Source organism: Mirounga leonina, unplaced genomic scaffold (assembly GCF_011800145.1).
Source record: "Mirounga leonina isolate KUSES-001 unplaced genomic scaffold, KU_Mleo_1.0 Mir_129, whole genome shotgun sequence".
Lineage (NCBI taxonomy): Eukaryota > Metazoa > Chordata > Mammalia > Carnivora > Phocidae > Mirounga > Mirounga leonina.
In genome coordinates this window covers 74819548-74842732 of record NW_023270323.1, presented here as the reverse complement: position 1 = coordinate 74842732, position 23185 = coordinate 74819548, and the positions used below count along the sequence as shown (strand labels likewise).

Below are 23185 nucleotides of genomic sequence, written 5' to 3'. Positions count from 1 at the left end.
GGGGAAGTTATAATGGTTACAACATGTGTGTTACGAAGGCCACACACCCCAGAGCCTTACTCCGCGGAAGCCCAGAAGGACAGCTCTCTGGTTATGAAGGAAAGGAGTTTCTAGCAGAAGAGCAGCTCAGGGAGAAGGGCCAATGGGGAGGAACTACTGGAGTGCCGTGAGTGGGTGAGGAGAGGGACAGATCTTTCCAGAGAGGGAAGTGGGGCAACGGATGGGCTGGTCTAGTTGCTTGGACGGGATCCTATCGACACAGGGTTGACTGTGAGTGGCGGGATGGTGGTGTGATGGAAAGATTCAGGTGCTGGCACTGGACCCCCAAAGTTCAAACCGTAGCACCTCACTGGCTCTGTGACCTTGAGCAAGTCATTCGACCTCTGGAAGCCTCAGGGTTTTTTTTTACCCTATCTGTAAAATGGGAAGAATCACAGAACTCCCTCCACAGGATCAAGTGACTTAGAAGTGCATCTGTATTATGTGTTCCTCTGAAAGAGCATGGAGGGTGGACTGGAGTCAGGCATGGGGCCAGACTGTCGGCAGGGAGGCACATCTGAGAGCTTGAGAACGGGAGCTTGCAAGGTCCTTGATCGCGCATCCCAGAGTGGGACATCTGCTGGAAAGATGATTTACCCCTCCATTCAGTTCATGGTTCCTAGGCTCGCTGGCCGAGATACAGACGTACTTCTGCCCTCTTGGGCTTGCAATCTGGGTAAGGGGACACAGATTAAAACACACGCCATCCACGGTAGGCTTGCGATAGAGCACGTGGGGTCAAGGGCAAAGCTTGACCCTTGAGAAGCCTAGAACACCAGTGAGGGCAGTGACAGCAAGATGCCAGTCCTTGTTCCCACCTGGAGAGTTTCTCAAAAACGTAGATTTCTGGCCCTGGCCAGACCCACTGGCTCTGAAAATCCAGAGGAAATGTCTAATAAGCTAATCCGAATTATCAGCAAAATTGGCAAATGCTGATCCACCACAACTCCCTCGTTTTTACAGATAGGAAATGTGGGGTCCAGAGACTGGCCCAAGGAGCCACGGCCAGGGTGGGCAGGTGAGGCGGGGCTGGAAATCAGAGCCCTCTGTTCCCTGACTGCATTCATCTCTTCGGGCTGCATAACAGAGTCCCACAAGCTAGGGAGTTTCAAACCACAGAAACCTACTTTTCCCAGTTCTAGAGGCTAGAAGTCTGTCTTGAAGGCTCTAGGGGAGAAGCGGCTCCATGCCTTTCTCTTAGCTTCCGGGGTCACTGGCCACCCTTGGCCTTCCTTGGCGTGCAGCCATAACTCCAGCCTCCGTCTGCGTCCTCCCTTGGCCTTCTCCCTGTGTGTCCTCTCCTTATAAAAACACGAGTCATATTGGATTAGGGCCCACCCTATTCCAGTATGACTATATCTTAACCAATTGCATCTGTGATAACTCTATTTCCAAATAAGTTCACATTCTGAGATACTGGGGTTTAGGACTGCAACACAGTTTTTGGGGGGGAAGACGTGGTTCAGCCCACCACCCCCTTTCTCCGCCAGCCTTGATGGCTCCCCGCATGGACGTGGTTCGGACCCACCTGATTCCGGGAAGAGCTGAGGGCGCTGACGCTAAAATGAAATGGACAAAACAGGACTAATATACTAAGAAATAACAAATGGGTGATGATGAAGAACCACCAAGTGGAGAGGGAGATGGAGTTGTGGGGGACATTTCTACTAGAGACGGTCTGACTCAATGTCATTCTGGGTGTCTGGACTCCTGGCTCCTGTGGGCACTTTTCCCACTTGGGCTTATCTTTACAGGACGGTGGCTGAGCAGCCCAGAAAGGACCCCCTCAAGCAAAGATAGCATCAGCAGGTGTGGGGGTATGTCTTTGGGACCTTCTGAGCTCGGGGATGCTCCTCACTGTGTCACAGGTGGTTTGTGGGGAACCGATGATGTAATGAAAATTAAATAATAACTGGAAAAAAATAACATTTTTAGAGAGCTTTGCAATTTATAGAATGTCTTCACACTTATCATCAGAAATAGTCCTCCCCAGAATTCTGTGGGGAACTCATGCGTTTACTGATGATGAGAAGACCAAAGGGCAGAGAGGTAACGAGTTCACACAGGGAGTTGTAAATGAGTCACAACTAAACTGGCTTTCTTGGTTCTCAGCTCAGGCCTCTCCCCACATCTCCCATGACAACAAGGCTTCATCGCTCCCCACAGCTCTTCCCATCTGCAGTTTTCAAAGGCATCATGACCAGTCAATCCACCCACCCATCCATCCATCAGTAAGTATACAAGTAAGTAAATGGCTATATTCCTTAAAATTACTATTTACTCTGGTTACTGGTTCATTTACATCGTCTCATCTGTTTTCAACGGAAACCCAGGAAGCAGCCTTGGCAGGTACCACCCCCGAGGCTAGAAGGCTGGAATTAAAGTTAAGAGCTGCCCCCATCGCCGCCGGGTGGGGTTCTGCTGGACGAGACCCCTGAGAAGGGATGCTCAAAGGAACAGAGGTCGGCCCCGGCCCCACGACAGGCTTCAACCCCCTCCCTTCATGGCTTCCTTCCAGCCAAGAGAGCCCATCACTTCCTGGAGAGTCTCAAGCCGGGGTATCTTGAACTGAGTTAAACTGAGAGGCTCATTTTATGGGCACTGGGGAGAGGCCCTGAAATGAGTTAGCTGGGCTCTGCAGCCAAGCGAGAGCTTGGTGCAGAAGCAAAGATGGGGATCAGTATGCCCCGTGTTTGTCCTGTGACAAGTAACCACTTGTTACTCTCAGGAACCTACCCTGTGCCAGAGCCTGAGATACACTGTCGCATTCCATCCCCCCCCCCCCCCCCCCGGATCATCCAGCAAGGACCCGTTTTCGAGATGCAGACACTGAGACTCAGTGGCTAAGTGGCTTCTGCTGCCTTCAGTGTAGACCCTTGCCGGGGGTTCACTCAGGGTAGAAGGGCTGAGAAACTTCCTCTTTAATTTCTCCGCAGTCTCCCAGCTCCTACCGCAACCAGACCACAGGCACAACAAGCATAAGTAGGTATGGAATTCTCCAGATGATCCATCTGTGCCTTCTGGGCAGCAAATATTGGAGGTTCCAGAAGGGGAGTTATTCCCTATACCTGTCTGAACAGGAAGCTTACCTGCAAGTTACCACCCAGGAACAGTCCTGCCACACAGACTCTTTTTTTTTTTTTTTTAAGATTTTATTTATTTATTTGAGAGAGAGAATGAGAGACAGCACAAGAGGGAAGAGGGTCAGAGGGAGAAGCAGACCCCTGCTGAGCAGGGAGCCCGATGCGGGACTCGATCCCGGGACTCCAGGATCATGACCTGATCCGAAGGCAGTCACTTAACCAACTGAGCCACCCAGGCGCCCTCTGACACACAGACTCTTGCAGTATGTTCCCGGACGGGGTGTTTGTCCTGCCTCTCTGTCTCCTTCCTGTCCTAGGGAACTGGGTTGGACATGCTCCCCTCCTTCCCCAGAGAGCCCCCAGGGCCCCCAGAATTATGGCCTCTGTGCCCCATGCTGCCCTGGAGTGACTGTTGGCTCAACACCTCCCAGGTGTCAAAATGGGATTGGCTGACATTGGCTGGTCAGCATCCTCCTCTCTGTCCTGTTGGGCAGACCACAGAGTGCCTCCCTTCCTCCTAGGCATGGCCTTGACCTTTATAAAATGAGTGGCTTCCGGATGCCCTCCGGAGAACCAGGGCTGGGCAGGCTGATGAGAACAAAGATCTTCCAGGTCCACCCCTTACAATTCTGGTTTAATGGATCTGGCATGGGACAAGGCATCTGAAATTGAACGAGCACCAACCCACCCCACCCGCAGCTGACCCTCAAACAAACCTTTGGCTTACCTGTGTTTCCCCAACCTCAGCCTTAGCTTGCTGCCTTGATGATACGTTACTTTGAGTTATTTTTATTTTTTACCCGGCTTTGCCCTCAGCCAGCAGTTCTCAGCCTGGCTGTTCACACTAAAGGGGCTCGAGCAGAATGTTGTACAAAATCTCAAAGCCAGGCGTCTCTCTGGGCTGGAGCATTTTAAAAGCTCCCCGGGCAATTGTAAGGTGTGGCCATGGTCGAGGACCACTGCCTTAAGCAATGATATGCATGCCATCTAATGGACATTAAAATATAGGCATAAACGTGTCGATAGAAGTATGCTCTTGCACAACCAACCCAAAAGCATCCTGAGTTCCACGCTTTCAGAAACCCTAGACTAGATGTAAAGGCCCTTCTGGTCCCCTCATGGACCTTGGTCCACATCCAAAAAAAGAATTCTTCTCACTGAGACTTTCAGATGTACTAGACTCCACCAGGCCCCATCACTCACTGAGTGACCTCGTGATCCCCATAGCAACCCACTCTGGGACATCATTATCATCCCTAGTTTACAGATTTGGAAACTGAGGCTTAGAGGATCAGATGCTGACTCTTCTATTCCTGGGAAGTGAGTTCAGAGAGTCCAACGCCAGCCGCCAGATCCCAAACATGACACTTCCTCTGCCGTGCCTGGGGCTGAGAGGTGAGCAACCCTGCCTTCTAGCCGGGTTGGACTGAGGGCTGACAGGACTCTAGACGTGTACTGGTTTGTGACAGCAGCCGAGGAAGAGGCTTTCCAAAGGATGGGCATCGGGGGTCAAGGGCGTGTGGATGAGCACCACCCTCCCCAAGCAGGCTAGTTTCACCACGCTCAACCCTGCAATGTTTTCACCCCTCCCTCTGGTTTCTTCTAGTATTAGAAAAAAGGAATAAAATCTCATCTCTACTTGAGAAACCAAACCTTACTCAGCATAATAAAGATCAGATTTGTCATTATGCCATCGTTTCTGTGGTAATAGGCTGGCTTATGACCTTTCGTTCCTGGCAAAGCCTGATGGCAGGAAAGCAGTTTGGAAACAGACTGCATTGCTTACTGATCCCATCTAATTAGTTTCAGATCTCCTGACCAGCGAAAACCCAATGAGACGCGTTGTGTATTTTCCAAAGCAAAGAAGGAGGCCTCTCTGCTCCCGGGTGGCCCAAGACAGCTCTATGTTTGGAGGTTGACGCTCTGAGGGGTTCCAAAGCACCTCCTGATGGGCACAGTAGAATGCTAACACGAATTCCTCAAATGTGTATCATTTCTGAAGGAAACAGGGAATGCCTCTGGTTATGAAATCCTAGAATATCAGCCCTAGCAATTAAAGGGGTCGGGAATCATGCTGCAGAACTCCATTTTAGAAATGAAGAAACAAATGACTCAGAGTGACGTGGCTAGTTAGCAGGACTGGAGGAGGAAGATGCCACATATCCTGAGGCTGACTTCATTCTGGATTCCCAGCACCATGGATACTGAGGTGAATAAGGCTTTGCTCCTGTCCCCTAGGAATGCACCATGGGTGGGGGTGGGGACGGTCACAGACATAGAATGTTCCGACATACTTTAACAGAGGTAAAACAGGGTCCTGGAGAGGAGGCATGCAGCTGTGCTGCTTGGGGTTCACCCATTCATCCATTCATTTATTCACTCATTCATTCATTCTTCGGTGTGTGCCGAGCACCTGCTCTGTGTCAGGAGCACTCTGTTCTAGGCATTATGGCCCCAGAAGTGAACAAAGCAGAAAAGGGCCCTGCCTTCCTGGCCCGTACACATAATGGGGAATCAGACATTAAACAACCACACACTTGGATAGATGTTTAGTGCAATTATGGAAAATTCCAGAAAATGGTGTAAGGTGGTATGAGAGGCAACATCAGGAGATTCTGACCTCAGCTGAGGAGTGACAGTTAGTCTGACATGTGTGGATGCGGGGTGGGGGTGGCGTGCCAGTCCAGGGGGGAGGAGCAGGGGGCAGGAGGGAGCTTGTGTGTGAGGGTTTGAGGGACCGTGGGGCCGAGCCTGGCCTGCCTTGTACATGAGGTTAAGGATCCAGGTTGAATCGTAAGAGCGATGGGAAGGATTGAAGGTCTCTAAACCTGAGCAGGGGGTTGAGGAGGAGGAGGAGGAGGTCAGCCTCTCAGGCAGCCATGCGGCGCTGGGGTGTTAACACTGGGGGGACGAAGGAGGACAGCGATGAAGTGGACACAGGAAGACACAGTCTGGTTCGCGTGAGAGATGATGGAGGTTTAGACAAGGGGGAGGCCAGGAAGAGTGACCCACTCGCATGGCGGTTCCAAGAATCGCAGGAGACCACAACCCACGCTGGGTCCAGTGCGTGCAGCTTGTCACACGGGGATCTGGGGTCCTGGCTCAGCTGCCGTCACCGTGTGGCCCGTGTCCTCAGACCAGGCTGGAGAGGCGCCGGGATCCTCCTTCTAAGTCTCCGGGGAGGGTCTTGGCGGGAATTAATGCAGGGCAGAGACTTTGGCTTCAGACACCCTGGGCGGGGTTCCAATTCTGAGGGCTTAGCCCTGTGACCCCGGGCAAGCACGCTGAGCCACGAGTCCCTTTTTTGGAAAGGGAAATTCGGATCTCGCCGAGCAGGACAAGCGCGGCCGTCAAGTAAGGCTCGGAGTCAGGCAAACCTTACCCCGCCACACACACCCTTTTTGGTAACATATTCTTCTCTCCATCCTCTTTGGGGGCCAATGATTCTCTGAATGTCTGACTCAGGTTCCTCCTTTCATCCTGTGCTCCATGAAAACCGAGATGCTGCTCTTCGTGGCTTTTCATAACTGACTCGAGTCTCTTGTGTTACACGATGTTACTGGAAAAGCACTAAGGTGGTCTGGCAACAGATGAGTCAGGTGTGTGGTTGTGACACCCCACTCTGTCCCCCAGCCTGGTGTGCCACTCCCACCTGGCTTTGCCGGAGGCCCGTGTCCACCTGGCCCTGGACTGCCTCCTTGCGTCTCCGACCGCTTCCCAGCAGAGGCTGAGGGGATCCAGAACTCTCTCCTCCCTTCTTTCCGTGTCTCTGGTCACAATCATCGCTCTAAACTCAACCTAAGTCTTGCTTTTTTCCAAGAAACCCTCAATATCTACCCCGAAATCTTCTGGTTATGGTATTCTCCGTTTTAAAATGGAGAAAGTAAGCTTCAAACCTCTGGTATACAAAAAGCCTAAATTCTTCAGCAGAATATGGAAGCCTTCAGCCACTTGGCCTCGCTGTGCCTTCCTAGCCTACATTAGCCAAGAAGCAGCAAAGGCAGGGTTTTCGAACTGTCCCTCTCCCCTCCCCCTGCCATAGCGGACATCCTTAACAGATCCTACCACTTTCCCCACTGAGCCCAGTTACAAGCAGGCAGTGGGACCCAGGCAGCGGAGTTGCTGAGTCAGGTGCCACCTGCTTGCCCTCACTCGAGTCTGTGATGTGAATTTGTGACACAGCCTGGCCTGTGGGCATCGGGCCACCTCCTCTGCCTTCGCTGCTGGTCACCACCACCTGATCCAAATGTCTTCTCCTTCCTAAATGGGTCCAACGCCGCCAGGTGGAATTATTGACTCCTTCATCCGGTCCTAGGAGTCTGCACCTGGGGCTGCCAGCCCCGAGCCCCTCCCGAGCCCAGGGACTCAGGGACGAATTTAAAACGGCAGTCTCATCCTTTACCGATTGGCATTTTTAATCACAAGGGAGGCGGTGATGAGAGCAGAAAAGGGGCAATTATGAAAATGGGATAGACTTCATTGAGGGCAAGTTTCTGGACCAGATATTCCCACAGCCCGCCTCGGCAGGGGCCAGGTACCTCTGAAAGGTTGGCATTCCTAAAATACGTTCGTTGAGAGGCTCCGAATGGCCATATCCTTTCTCCATCTTTAAGGGACCGAGTCTTCTTTGTCGGTTATCAATGAAAAGGACTGGACTGTGAGCTCCAGCTAACATTTATCAATAGTGTTGTCCCAGTAGACCGTCTGAGGCGGCCAGAACGCACCTTCCCAAGGACCCACGCGTCGCTCCCAGCCCACCATGGTTGGGGGGGGGGGTACTGTTGTTATCCAAATATATAGCATAACAGTTACGAGCACAAAGATGAGAGCTAGCAAAATTTGCGTTCCTCCTCTTGCGCATTGCATGACTCTGTACCAGTTTCCTTAAATCTGAGTCTTACTGTCTTCCTCTGTAAAGTGGAAAATGTGATGCTTAGCTCACAAACTTTGTGTCAGGATTAAAAGACATGACATATGAAATGTCTTCTCGCGTTGCCAGCACAGAGTAAAAATAAATCAATAAACAAGTGTACTGAGGTTATTGTGTTACTGTATTCTTAAGTGTACATGTTTAATTAGAAGCTGAGCGGACCCAGAATTTTGACACCCGTGAAGCCATCACCCCATTCAAGTAGTAAACATACATATCAACGTGCCTCGTGCCTCTCTGTAATCCAGCCACCGATCCACTTTGCGTCACTATGGATTAGTGTGCGTTCTAAAGAGTTTTATATACGTGATCACATACAGAAGGCGCTCTTTTCTTCGCGTAGGTGACCATTTTGCTTTTACTCTACATACATATAATTCTACACGGTTGTTTCTATACTCTGTTTATACTTTGTCATCCTGCTTTTTGCACTTTACATTCCAGAATATTTCTCTTCATCATTAACATCATTTTTAATGGCTGTTTTATATTCTTTTGGATGGCCATATGCCATTTAACCAGTTGGTCATGTAGATTGTTTTCCCTTTTTCAATGTTACAACCAGCTCATATAAATGAGATTATATAATTGATGACCTTCTATGTCTGGCTTAATTTACTTCGCATGATGTCGACACTCATCCTGTTGTATCAGCTTCTTGGTAAACCTTCTTTCTTCGGCTTCTAAGACAACATGCTCTTGTGTTTCCTCTACTTCTCTCTTTTTTTTTTTTTTAAGATTTTATTTATTTATTTGACAGAGAGAGACACAGCGAGAGAGGGAACACAAGCAGGGGGAGTGGGAGAGGGAGAAGCAGGCTTCCCGCGGAGCAGGGAGCCCGATGCGGGGCTCGATCCCAGGACCCTGGGATCCTGACCTGAGCGGAAGGCAGACGCCTAACCGACTGAGCCACCCAGGCGCCCCCTTCCTCTACTTCTCTAGCTGCTCCTTCTCCCAGACCTGGGGCGAGGGTGAGGTCAGTGAGGCATTTGCCTTGGCAGCAAAATCTCAGGAGGTACCGAAACCTTAATCATCAAGACAAATATCCAATGCAACATTTTTTAAAAGTCAAAATAAATGCAATAAAGTCCACGATGAACACAATATTAACACTTTAGGTAAAGGCAGAATCCGGTGGGGCCAAGAGGAGGCGGAGGCAAGGGAGGTGAGCCTTACAGGTGGAGCGTCAGATCCAGAATCGTGAGAGAACAAATGCCTATTGTTATGGCAGCCATAGGACACCATAAATTCCTAAATTCCCACCACTGACTATCTGATACCAGGGCACAAACAGCAGGTCCCATTGCCTTAAGGGGGGACAGTGAGCAGATATGGTAGGGATTCCCTCATTTAGTCCCCCAAAGACTTTGTGGCCATTTACTCAAGTAACCCTACACTGGGGCAAATTAGCAATTGGACATGGATACGGGGCCTGGGTTGGCACTGATATCCAGCGTTGTCGCAGCCCCCCGTTAGAATAAACTGCATAGGAACAAGTAGTCAGTATAGCTCTTGCCCAGGTATGTCATACAGTGGCACGCTGAGTCAACAATCCCACCCTGTGGGATTTAGGAAAGACACATTGAGCCACCAGAAGAACTCTTACATTGGTTCCTTGACCTGCAGAGTCAGAGTTATTGCATAAGAAAGCCGGAGAACTTCCGCCTCCTGCCAAGATAGTAAATGAGAAACAATATTGCATTGTTTGTGTTTGTTATATTATTATGTTGCAAAGGTCAATGTCACCCTAAGAGTATTGAAGCATCCAGGAGTGGAGGTTCCTGCTGTATCCCCATTGGATTCACCAGGCTGACCCTACAGGAACCATATGGATCATAGCAGAAGACCCTGGAACTTTGGAAACTTAACCAAGTAGTAGAGCACCAATTGCAGTTACTGCCTGATATAGCAAGCTTTCTAGCATGGATTAACTCAGCCTTAGGTATGTTGGATGCAGCTACTAACTGGCAACTCGATCTTTTTCTATACTGATTGGAGAGAAGGACCAGAAGCAGTTTACATCCGCAGGGAACAAAATGGTACCCACGTACAGTCTTCCTGTAGGGATCAACTCGTTCTTCTGTCATCGTGATGTACTCCAACGGCGCTCAGACAATCCAAACATTCCCCAGGACACGGTGATGGTTTGCCATGTTGATGGCATTGTGTTAAGTGCACTTGAAAAGCATGAAGTACTAATTCTGTGTGCCTCGGTAAAGCCTATTCATTCCAGAAGGTGGGAGATAAAGCAGTCAAGATCCAAGGGTCTAGGATCCAAAGAGCCAAGGGTCACATCAGTGAGGCTCTTAGGGGTCCATGGTCCAGGGCATGCTGGAAAGTCCCCTCTAAGGTGAAGGACAAAGTAACGCACCTGTATCTCTTACAGCTGGGAAAGAAGTATAACCTTTGATAGGCCTCTCCAGGTTTGGGAGGCACACATTCCACACTTAGGGATACCATTTCCACCTATTTATCAGATGTGGAAGGTTTGAGCGGGACCCCAGGTAGGGAAAGCCTGTGTGGCAGGCCCAGGGAGAGGCATGATCCCAGAGAACCACAGGCTTTTGTGGAGAGAGAAGCCAGGTGGAGTCTCTGCAGGCCCCACGAGGAGAGTCACGGTGTAGACCACGGAGGGTCTAGAGCGAGGTCATGCCATCTGCAGCAGAGAACTGTGCACTGTTTGAAATCAACTACTGGTATGCTGCTGGGCCCTAGTAGAAGCTGTATCTGAGCATGAGACATCATCTGAGCCTGTGGTCCCTCATGACCCTGACATTTTCTAGGGTCGGGTGGGCCCTGCTGGAAGAGGTACACATAGGGTTGAAAGTCCAGAGAGCACAAGCAAACTGCGTGAACAGGTGGCCCAGGTCATCTGCCTCTGCTGCATGGTTGCTTTTCCCTCAGCCAAAGCTTCTCCCTCAGCTTTGCTTCTCCTTTAGCTGATGCTTCTCTCGCAGCTCACACCTTTGGCCTTATGGGAAATTCCCTTTGACCAGCATCGTTTGCTCAGGCTGCCGTAACAACGATACCATGAATGTGTGGCACAACCACAGGAATTTGTTTTCTCACCGCTCTGGAGGCTGGAAGTCTGAGATCAAGTTTCCAGCAGGGTTGGGTTCTGGTGAGAACTCTCCTCCTGGCTTGCAGATAGGGCTGCATTCTCGGTGGGTCCTCACCTGGCGGAAAGGGAGAAAGGGCAACTTCCCTGGTGTCTCTTCTTAAAGGACACTAATCCTCTCAGATCAGAGCCCACCCTTATGGCCTCTTGAACCTTAATCACCTCCATAAAGGCCCTGTCTCCAGATAGGGTCACAGTGGGGGTCAGGACTTTAACAAAGGAACTGGGGTGGGGGGGTGGGCACACACATTCAGTCCATAACACCAGCTGACTGAACAAGAGAGTAATCCGAGCTTGGATGGTGGGTACATCAGCTTGGCATGGGTGCAAGCCTAAATGATCCACTGCTGACCTGCAGCCACTCAGAGGGGGACAGGTCCCATGGCCAGAGCTTCCGGGGTGCGTCTGGTCATCTGCTTTGTGGCCCGAGGTGGTGCACGAGGCTCTCTGAAAGCTGGACCTTACACGTAACTCTCCAGCGTTGTGTCTCCTGGCTCTCCACCCGTGCTGGACGTACCATTTCCTCTTTCCCTGGATAGTATGAGTCCTTTCCCAGGCTGTGCCTCAGCCTAGACGCCTGCTCAATGCACTCATCCTTCAAGACTCAGTTCAAATATCCTTTCCTCACACTCCACCCCCTACAGAAATGGTGGGTGTCCTTCTGCTCACCTGGTTTTCTGTCTAATGTAAATCTTGGTTTTGTGATGCATGCTACTGTTCATTATAAACCCTGTTCCCGACCAGATCAAGTGCACCTTGAAGGCCAGGGCATCTGTAGGCTGACAGCTCTGAAATTTGTCTCCCCGACTCAGAACACTCCCCTAAGCTCCAGACCCACACATCCGACTACGCACCGGACAGTATCACCTGCAGGACTCACAGACTCTTAAGTTTCTCTCCCAAACTTTTCCCCCAACCTGGGTCCCCTGTTGCCCCGACATCTCCGTAAGCAGCTCTCCCAGCTTCCTTGGGTAGCTAGAAACCTTGGCAGCATCCTGATTCCTTCTGCTTCCTTTTCAACCTCATCGTGCATCCGTAATGCTCACCGGTTCTAGATCCAAACTGCCTCTCAGTGTCACTTCCTCTGTCACCTGACTGCCACCCACTCTCAGCACCTCTCTGTAGGGCCACCGCCAGCTTCCCATTGCCCTGGCAGGACACTCTGCACTGCCCCCACGCCCTGCCTTTCTTCTCCATACAGCCCCTCGTTGGCATCCTTCCCGGTGCTTGTCACCCTTTGTGATCATTCTGTCTGTCGCCTGGTGTTTGCTGTCTCCCCCAAACTGGGACTGTGTGTCTGTCCCTGTCACCGCTGTACCCCCAACACGGTGAGTCAGCACGGTGTCTGACTCATATGAAGTACCCAACAAAAGCTCAGCGGCTTCATGCTAAAGGTGCAATGAAAGGCTGGCTGAACCATCACTGGAGTGTGTTCTTGAGTGACACTCGGATGAGGACAGGACCAGCCCACACCATGAGAACCAAGCACTGATACCCTTGTTTCCAAAAACGAGTTCATGAAGTCAAACATAGAGCTAAGCAGTGAGGAGCCGACACTGATCTGACCTTCCTGCAAGGTTCTGCTCCGGGGCGCCGCGTGGAAATCATTGGAAATCTACTGTCATCCTGGAGCAGTACTGAGAGCAGAGCCAAGGTCCTCAGCCAGGACATTATATCCTGATTCCTTCCGTACAGATTGTCCACTTGGAGGCCCAAGGAGGACACAGGGGAACTCACGCCATCAGCCCATCTGGTGAACATCTGACAACCTCTCCCATCCCAGTGCTTCCCTCCCACAATGCTTCATGATCACTCCTTTTCCTTTCCCTGTTTTCCCCTATTTAAGTGCTCACATATAAAAACGGAAGACTGGCTACTTCGTGGGGAAAGGTTGCAAGGGCTCCAGAGAACCAGGGCTCCATTTATAGGGTCGGTCATGATGTCGGTCCTTGCTCTCTGCTGGAGGCATGCGTCTGCTGAAAAACACACTCCGTTCCTCTGCTGGGTTTTGGTGGTGGAGCAAGTTGGGACATGGGGAGACAAATAAAATCTTAGAGTCTTCCCCTCTTTTGATCTGGTGCTATTTTCTCCCAATTCTGATTTTTAACATTTCATTAAAAAAACCCATCTTGATCTTCTAAAAGTCAAGTTAAAAAAGAAAAAAAGAAAATGTCTTTATTGTAAGAACTAACGGCAGGGTGCTTGGGTGGCTCAGTCGGTGAAGCATCTGCCTTCAGCTCAGGTCATGATCTCAGGGTCCTGGGATCTGAGCTCTGCATCGGGCTCCCTGTTCAGCAGGGAGCCTGCTTCTCCCTCTGCCTCTCCCCCCACCCTGGGCTCACTCTCTCTCTCTCACTCTTTCTCTCAAATAAATAAATAAAGTCTTAAAAAAAAAAAAAAAAGAACTGCAGAGACTGAAAGCCAGGGGGGTTGCCAAGGGACATCACCAGTTTTCCTTCCTGTTTTTGTAAAGGAGAAATCAGGAAACCCAAGCAGGCAAATCAGGCCCGTTGTCTGCAGTCACGAGGGCAGACTTGGGCCAAGGCCAGCAGAGCTCAGCCCCCGTGTTCCTGGTCCTCAACGGATAGGGAAGGCGGGGCTTACCCAGCGACTGCCACATGCCGGGCAGCCTGCACGCCTGAGCTCAGCTCCCCGAGTCCCCAAGCGCCCTGCAAGGGCTCCAGCGAGACCCCATGTCTGAGCAAGGAAAGCCTGAGGAAGGTGTCAAGGTCACACACCGGCGGAGATGAGGAGAGACTCTAAGTCAGATCTGTCGGGTGCCAAAGCCTGGGGGCTGGCTCTCCCCCATGTTTTCCCTCCTCCCATTCAAGCATCCGGAGCCAACCCTGGCTGGATTTTCCGGGCCCTGGTCAGTCATCTGAACGAATCTTGTCTCCTTGCCAGGGCCCAGTGTCTCAACCCCGCCTCCTTCACTTCCCTCTTAAATGCAGTCACCACCCTCCCTCCCACGCCCGTTCCTCGGGGATCCTCTGGCCACCCCCATGGACCCACACACAGCCTCCGGGGAACATGTGTGCAATCCCACAACAATGACACATGACTGATAATCATTTGTTGATGACCTTGCTGATGTTACATCTCATAACAGCCGTAGGAGGGAACACCTTCTCTATCCATGCCTGGCGCCAAGAAAACCAAGGCTGAGGGTGGTTCTATGATCCGTCCAAAGTGAAGTTAGCCTGGAGCACGGTGGGAGCCAATCCAGATTAGCGGTTCTGCCTCACTGCACTGGGCTTCCGGGCTGAGTTCCGCTTCCTGCAAGTGTGGAGCCCACACTCAGAGAGCCTGGCTTCATAGTCCAGCTGTGTGACCTTGGGCAAGTCACCTAACCTCTCTGGTTTCTGTTCCTGCGTCTGTGAATCGAGATGATAAACATCCCACCTGCTTCGTGGGGTTGCTGTGAGGATTAACTGACACAGACGTAAAATCCTTAGAACAGTGCCCAGCAACTGGGCTTAACATATGTTCGTTGTTAGTTATCTCTTAGGAATTTTGATTACGCAAAACATCATCAGGGGCCGGGTAAGAATCTTAACTGAAGTCAGAATTCTAGGTCAAACTGACTCCTCCACCCTCACTCCTTCCAGACCTCTTTTTTTCTGTAATCGTATCTTTTCTCCTGCTTTTATCTGGAACAAAGGAAGGAATACAAGGTGGAAGGAGCCGTGAGAGTGATGGGAAAGAGGGTTTTTTGCCAATTCTGCCTCTTCTTTCCTGTCATGAGAGGGTGGTTAGGTGGGCAAATATACTGACGTAGGAACTGGAATGTGAGTCTCAGCCTTGCCATTTATGAGCAGTATGACCTTGGTCGAGTTACTCTACTTGCCTGAGCTTCAGTTTGTTCATCTGTAAAATGGAAGAAAATGTACCAGCTTCACTGGACTGACGGGAAATCGTTACCCTGGGATGGAGACCCAGGCGGCCTTCAGCTTGAGGCCAGCACAGCCGTGAATGTGCTCCTAGCTGTCCCCTTGTGGGCTGGGGTGGGTTTGTTTGGCTTGGATTATTGGGCTCTAGATAATAATGAGTTTATTTAATTTGAGAGAGTTTGCCCCAGCCACATCCCCACGTCCAGTGAGGTCCGTGTCCATACCCACACCCCACCTCCGGTGAGGTCTGTGTCCATGCCCACATCCCCACGTCCAGTGAGGTCCGTGTCCATGCCCACATCCCCACTGACACTGAGCATTGCCTGCTGAAACATCATTGTCCCAAATCACACAGCTTCCTGTGCACTCAGCAGTGAGTCACCCAGTCTCCCAGTGCGACCAGTCGAAACAGGTGCACTGGTTTCATCTTCAAGCCTCTGGGAATTAGCTGCTGTGGAAACTCTCTTCAAAAGATCGGTCAAGTTTCCTGTTCCTGCATCTGTGATTTGCCATCCTTTGCTGTTCCTCCGTTGTCATCGCTGTCTTTCTTAGGAATTTCCAGAAGTCCCTTGTGCATTGTAGGGATACAGCTGACCCCCTGAGGATGCAGGTTTGATCTGGGTGAGTCCACGTCTACAATACTGCAAACATAGTTTCTCTTCCTTATGAATTTCTTAGCAACATTTCTCCAGCTTGCTCTACTGTAAGAGCACAGTATATAATACATACAACATACAAAACATGGGTCAATCAACTATTCAGGTTATCCGTAAGGCTTCTGGTCAACAGTGGGCTATTAGTAGTTAACTTTGGGGGGAGTCAAAAGTTGTACATGGATATTCAACTGTGCAGGAGTCAGGACCCCAACCGCCGCGTGGTTCAAGGGTCGACTATAGTCACACGTCAGTTTCAGCTATGACAAATACTTTGCTCCCGTCTGTCTCCATGAATCTGTCCCTGGTGTCCTTGCATGCAACCGACATCCTGTTTTGATGTGATCTCATTCGTCCGATCACGGAGATTCCAGCTTATCAGGATGCTTCTCAACTGAGGGGCCCCCGAATGGAACGGAACATTCCAGCTGTGGTCTGAGCCATGTAGTGAGGGTCGGTGGGCCTGGATCTGAAATCGAAATGCAGAACGCCTTGCCCTCGGTCCACGTTCTGCACCAACTTGCTGGTTTCTGTCCGCAATTTCAGGCTGTTGAGACCGTTTAATTTTGATGCTGAAACTGCTCAGCGTTGTGCTGCCACAAAACATTCATGACCATACACACCGCATTTCGGTTGATATTTCTGGAAGGTCGAGATGAAGGAGAGGCATATTCCACTCTGTGTCCTGTAGACACCGTACAATGTAGGACGACTGTCCCCTACTTGCCATGTGCGCTTTGTCCCTCACCCTCTGAGTCTCCTCTCTATCTAGGGTAACAAGGACGATGACACACACCTGTCATCAGGCTGCCATGAGGGGCAAGTGTGTTATTACCTGGAAAGCGGTGAGCACAGTGCCTGGGGCACGGGAAAGGCACGCTCTGAACGCCTGCTCTGATGGTTAGCATTATGGTAGTACGACTTGTGCTGTCTAAGGAATATTGAATGGAGTTGCAAAGACTTGAAATCTCTTGTCCCCAGTCACATGCCAGTGACAGCAGAGTTGAAGCTGCATGCTCCTTCCTCAGACCTCGTGTCTCATGCCACTTCCATCCTGAGATATCCAGGCGAGCTGAAATCTGCCTGTCTCCCTGGCCTTCCCTGGGCTTCGTGTTTGGCATCTAAGGGCGCAGGGGACCAAGGCTACCTCTGCTCCCCATGACAGGCACTCATCCGTTGGAAGAGAGGTGCTCGTGTACCCCTGACCCAAAGGATCTCTTCTCCGAGCTCACCAGCCCCCTCCCTGTGGCCAAAGAGAAGCCACATGGTTTCACGTGCAGGCTCATCTTCCCTCAGTCTCAGTCAACACACACAGGGGCTCAAGCCAAAAATCTAACCCTCCTCGGTCCCTCACTGTTCCCCTCGCCCGACATACCCTGTCCTGTGGGCTCTAGTCGTACGACCGACCCCACCACTGCCCGTTCTGCTCACTCCATGCTGGGCCAGCCCTCCCCACCTTCTCCTGCATCCCTGCAGCGTCTCCGCCCTGCTCTCGCTGCCTCCCCCGTCTCCCCTGCAATCCACTGGCACTCAGCAGTAAGACTAAGCATTGTATTTATTATTATTATTTTTAAGATTTACTTATTTATTTGAGAGAGAGAGTTCGCATACACGGGGGAGGGGGAGGGGGAGAGGGAGAGGGAGAGAGAAGCTCAAGCAGACTCCCCGCTGAACACGGAGCCAGTCATGGGGCTTGATCCCAGGACCCTGAGATCATGACCTGAACGGAAATCAAAAGTCAGATGCTTAACCAACCGAGCCACCCAAGAGCCCCTATTTATTATTATTTTTAAAATATGTTTATTGAGCTCTTTATGTTCTCTCTACCGATATCTTTATGTTTTAGTAAGATGCTCTCATACAGGGTTTTGAGATCACCTGTTTGTTTTCAAGTAGGCTCTACCCCCAATGTGGGGCTTGAACTCACGACCCTGAGATCAAGGTTCACACGCTCTCCTTACAGCGCCAGCCAGGTGCCCCAAGACTGAGCATTTTAAATGTCAGACAGAGCATGCTGTTACCCTTCCTAAAACCCTCCAGTGGTTTCCCATTTTCCTTAGAATTCAACCCAAACCCTTTGGCCAGCAATGATCCAATGATCTGACCCCTGCCTTTGTCATCAGCCTCGTCTCCCTCCTCTCTTCCCCTTGTCACCTCGCGCACCAGCAACACCACACCTGGCTTCTCCCAATCCCCTAAACATGCCTCAGGGCCATGGTACTTGCTTTTCCCTCTGCCTGGAACTCAGCCTCAGAATGGACTTTCCTCCTCCACGGTCAGTGCTCTGCTCAGATGTTACCTTTTCAGAGGCTTCCCGTGACCATGCGGCTGAAACCGTCACACTGTGCGCCATAACTCTCCATCCCTGGACCACACTATGGGTTCTCTATCATTTATTAGTGTTCGGTATGTATTACTACTTCTCCGTATCTGTCTCCTCTCTAGGATGCACAACCCCTATGAGAGAAGAGACCACCTGCGATTTGCCCCAGGTATGCTTCGCACAGGACAATTCTCTCCTCAGCCATGATTCTGCTCGGGCATCCCCGGAACCTGTGGCCGTGTCAGGCTACGTGGCCCGGGGGGGAATTAAGGTCTCAGACAGAATTTGAGTTGCTAATAAACTGGCCCTAATATGGGAAGATTATCTGGGATTATCCGGGCGAGCCCAATATAATCGCAAAGGTCCTTTAAAGTGGAAGAGGGAAGCAGAAGAGGGAGAGTCAGAGAGACGTGAGGTGGGGAGGAGTCTGTCCCCCCTGAAGATGGAGGAGCGGCATGAGCAGAGGAACAGGGGCAGCCTCAGGAAGCTCTAAGCAGCGAGGGAATGCCCTCTCCTTGAGAGCCCCCAGAATGGACCGTGGCCCTGCTAACATCTTCTTTTTTTTTTTAAACATTTTGATGATCTTTTTTTTTTTTTAAGATTTTTTTATTTATTTGAGAGAGAGAGAATGAGAGACAGAGAGCATGAGAGGGGGGAGGGTCAGGAGGAGAAGCAGACTCCCCGCCGAGCAGGGAGCCCGATGCGGGACTCGATCCAGGGACTCCAGGATCATGACCTGAGCCGAAGGCAGTCGCTTAACCAACTGAGCCACCCAGGCGCCCCCTGCTAACATCTTGACATATAGTTTTCCCCCTCCAGCCTGCGTGTCCCAGCAGCTTCCGGGCCTTTGGTCAAGGGGCTGCTGGTTGCCTTCATCTTAATGCGGCCCTGCATTTCTGGCTTTCTGTGTTTTCAACACCATCCTGGAAACATCCCTGGGGTGTTAACGTTCTCAGTCCCATCACTCTATCATCCACCCGCTCCACGCGACCTCCTTAGGTGTTTCCCTGCCCCCATTTTACAGACGAAGGAACTGAAGTGTCACTTGCTTATCACTAATTCACCTTTGGCCCTTCTTCAAGGACGCTCTCTATACCCTCGCTGAGGGCTGGCTGTCTCCGTGCAGTCTTGTGTTCAGAGCATCACCCAGCCTTACCGCCCCCCACCCCACCGGATGCAGCCCAGTTGCTGAGAAGTGAGGATGTGAAGCCATGTGCAGAGAGGGGGGGGGGCAGAACTCTGGCCGCCTAGCTCTGCCCACTGGGCCCCCCGATTCTTAAAACAACATCACAAACCACAGCCACAAAACACAAGACGGCTACTCACCGCCTCTGGTCCCGCCGCGCTCAGCCCTTGGCGCCTCTGGGAGAGCTTCTGAGCTCACGGCCGCTTAGGAGCATAATTCGAGCCGCATCATGCCCGTGGGCTTCCCACTGGCTGGACTCCCAGGCCTCCCTCCGTGGTAGGGCTGGTCTCTCAAGAGCTTCCCTGAAGCCACTTGGCCTTTTCGGTGATATTGGCCCCGCCTGTTTGTCCAGTCTGCCCGTCAGATTCCTGTGGCCTCTTTTGAGCTCCTTCCTGATTTGACTGCAATCCCCCTCCTTGCACGGAGTGAGAAGTTAATTTCCTTAACAAATAACTATTTCCCCATCCTAACCAGCGTTTCGCAACCTGGGCACTCTTGCCTTTTAATGATAATTCTGTGCGTTTCAGGATGTTTCGTAGCGTCCCCCGCCCCTTGCCTGCCTGAAGCCAGGAGCACCCTTATACCCTCATCCCCATCCCCCATCCCCCACCCCCTCGTGACAACAACAAAAAAGTCTCTGGGCATTGCTCAATGTCTCCTGAGGGGCAAGATCAACCCAGGGGTGTTTCAACCTTCGTGCCTCTGTTCCAGCTGGACTGAGTGATCTGTATTATTCTCCCCTAGACTGAAAATCCATGCCTCTGTATCACCCATTCCCAAGTTGTGGTTTTCCAAAGAAAAATGATTGTGATTGTGTTGAACAAGAGGTCAGTTTCCATTATGGTAGTGATTAGTCAGCGTTCTCCGAAAAATGAAACCAATAGGATGTGTATATATATATATATTTCTTAATATATATATACATATATATATATGTATATATATATTAAGGCATTGACTCATATGATTTGTGGAGGCACAAGTCCAAAATCTGCAGGGCAGACCAGCAGGCTGCAGACCCAAAGAAGAGTTGCAGGCCGAGTCCAAAGGCCATCTGCTGCTGTGTTCCTTCTTGCTCAGAGGAGGTCAGTCTTTTTCCTCTGAAAGCCTTCAACTGATTAGATGAGGCCCACCTGCATTGTGGAGGCAATCTGCTTTACTCAAGGTCTACTGATTTAAATGTTCATCTCACCCAGAAAACACCTTCACGGAAACATCCAGGATAAGGTGTGACCACATAACTGGGCACTGTGGCCCAGCTAAGTTGGTGAATAAAATGAATCATCACAAGTGACAAGGATGAATTAATTTATGGCAAAGAAAGGGAGAATGCACTTGAACTCATCTGGAAGGTGGGGCCAGACTTCCAGACTTCCATGATCACTGTCTGAAATGTTAATGTTATAGAGGCCACACTGGGGCCATCAGTGGTTCTCAACCCTGGCCGTTACAATCACCCAGGGAGCCTTGAAAGAATTAATAATGTCAGAATCACCTTCGAAGAGCCAGATCCATTTAGTTTGTGGTGAGGCTCAGGCGTGGATGCATTGCTAGCAATCCTCAGATGTTCTTAATGTTTGGCCAAGGTTAAGAGCCCTGGGAAGAATGAATGTCTGATGCTCCCCCCAGGATGGACCAACAGAGATGAGCACAGGCTTTGCAGGGAGGTGGGCTGGACTTGAGTCCTGCTTCCTTCCAAGTGAGTTATGTGATGCTGGAATGGCCATCCTGAGGCTGTTGGTCAATTAAGAGGATGCTTGGAAAGCACTTAGCACAGTCCCTGGGAGGAAGGAAACAGAACATATGTCATACATCAGTTTATGCTTGCTCCCACCACTCAGTGTGGTATTAACAACCTGGGTGTCTCTTCTCTGTCATTTTTATTTAAGTTCCTCTTAAAATATAGTTACAATTATGCTTTGTCTAACACGTGCTGAGCTTTGAGACAGACACTGTGCTAAAAGTCAGTAATATCTTATCCTCACAATTACCCAATAAGGAAGAGTCTATGATGGGCCCAGGCTACCGAAGAGGAAACTGAGGCATGGAGAGGTTGAGTGGCTTGCCCAAGAATGTTGCTGACAGTCTTGATTTATCTGACTCCGAAGGTTAACGTTTTTTAAAAATTTTGCTTCCAGTAGACCGAAATCAGGATTATAGCCACCAAAAAAGAGGAGGCAAAACATGTCAGAGTTCCCAGATGTCCCCATCATGTGCTTAGAGAACCTAAGAAAATAGAAATTAAAATTAGTATGGGAGCACAGTCGTTAGTTATTTAACAAAGACTTTTGTTTAAAAAAACAAAGTCATTTAGCAAAAATTTTGGTGCATATCCAAAATTCAGTCATGTTCCTGGTGAATAGCAACAGGAAGGAGAAATCATACTTAAAAACAAAGACTTCATTCAGGACAGCAATTAAAAACCATGAACTACATGGGAATAAATTTAGCAATAGAGGTGAGGCAGGTTAATGAGCATAACCACCACCAATCTTTACTGAGGGATATTAGAGAAGATTCGACCTTTGGAGAGATGGTCTGTGCACATGGTAGATATTGTAAAAATGTTGATTCTTTTCAAATTAGTTTTAGGTTAAAACGATTTTCTTTTTTCAAGTAAAAAAAGAAATTGAAACAATTCAAAAATTTCCAAGTGCAATGCAGAGTGCCTTCTGAGTAATAGCAACTTCCAGTATCTCTGAAGAAGAGTCAGCTCTTCTGAGCACTTGAGTCACTTCTAGACTTCATTTCAGATTTGTTCACCTATGGCCAAGAGACTCTTTTTGTTTGGCTGTTCCTGGACACACTCAGATCCAAACTAATTTATTCTTTTATTTTATTTAATTATATTTAATAATAATAATAAAAAAAATTAATAAAATAAATTTATTTTAAAAATTGCTTTAGTTTTAAAAATCTTAAATTGTGAAATGTATCATAGGTTTAGAAATATTACACACACACACACACACACACACAGTTTAACAGATAATTAAATGAATATCCATGTAACCATCTAGGGTGGACAGACTCTTAAGGTGGGTCCATGATCTGGCTTTCATGTTCTTGTGTGATCCCTCCCCTTGAGTGTGGATAGAACCCGTGACCTTCTTCTAGACATAGAGAATATAACAAAAGTGAGGGAGTGTATGTGATTGCATGTGTGTGATTATGTTACGAAAGATGGTAACATATGGATGTACCAACATGCTGAGCTGGCCATACGGCTAAGAACTGGGGGCAGCCTTCAGTCCACAGCCAGCAAGACACTAAGGCCCTCAGCCCAGCAGCTTACAGGAAACTGAGTGTTGTCAATAATCACGTGAGCTAGGGAGCAGATCTTCCTCCAGTAGAGCCTCAGATGAGACCACAGCCCCAACTAACACCTTGGTTATAGCCCAACAGAGAACACAGCTAAGCTGTGCCCAGACTCCAGACCTACAGAAATCATTTGATCATTCCTATGCTGTTCTTTGTAGATTTACCATCTAGGTAAGTATCACTAAATAGGATATGTTTGGCAAGCACACACCTAACTCTGTAATAATAATAAAGACATGGTCAGTGAGGTAATTTTTCACATGACAAAGTAACTTTGAAATTGATCTTGAAGAACACATAGAAAGATAGAAAGTAATGACAAAATATGTTGAAAAAGAAATTAAAAAATAGATCCTTTTGTTAGATATTAGAAGATATTGTAAAGCTAATGTAATCCTGCTGTAAGAATGGATCGTGGTATACGTAATATCGCAGCATATTTACCGGCATGTACATGGTTTTTCACGTATGTCTATGCCAGTCACCATTCAGATCCAGATGAAGAACGCTTCCAACATTCCAGATGCCCTTTCCCAATCAATAACCCCTCCCCTCACCCCAGGTAGCCATTATTCTCTCAACACGGATTAGCTTAGTCTGTTCCCAAATTTCACATAAAGGGAACCATGTTGTATTCACTCT

At 49.6% G+C, this 23185-nt stretch overlaps 1 protein-coding gene across 2 annotated transcripts in view; it reads right to left on the bottom strand.

Moving 5' to 3' along the window:
- The window catches only part of SLC2A9 (solute carrier family 2 member 9), a 221878-nt gene extending 202178 nt beyond the window's left edge, over positions 1-19700 (bottom strand). The window contains exon 1 of one of the 2 annotated variants that reach the window (XM_035005304.1): positions 19363-19700. The gene's annotated coding sequence lies outside the window, so the exon portion shown is untranslated. The remainder of the gene's footprint in view (positions 1-19362) is intronic. The other variant, XM_035005303.1, reaches the window with a different exon arrangement.
- Between the last annotated feature and the right edge of the window lie 3485 nt (positions 19701-23185).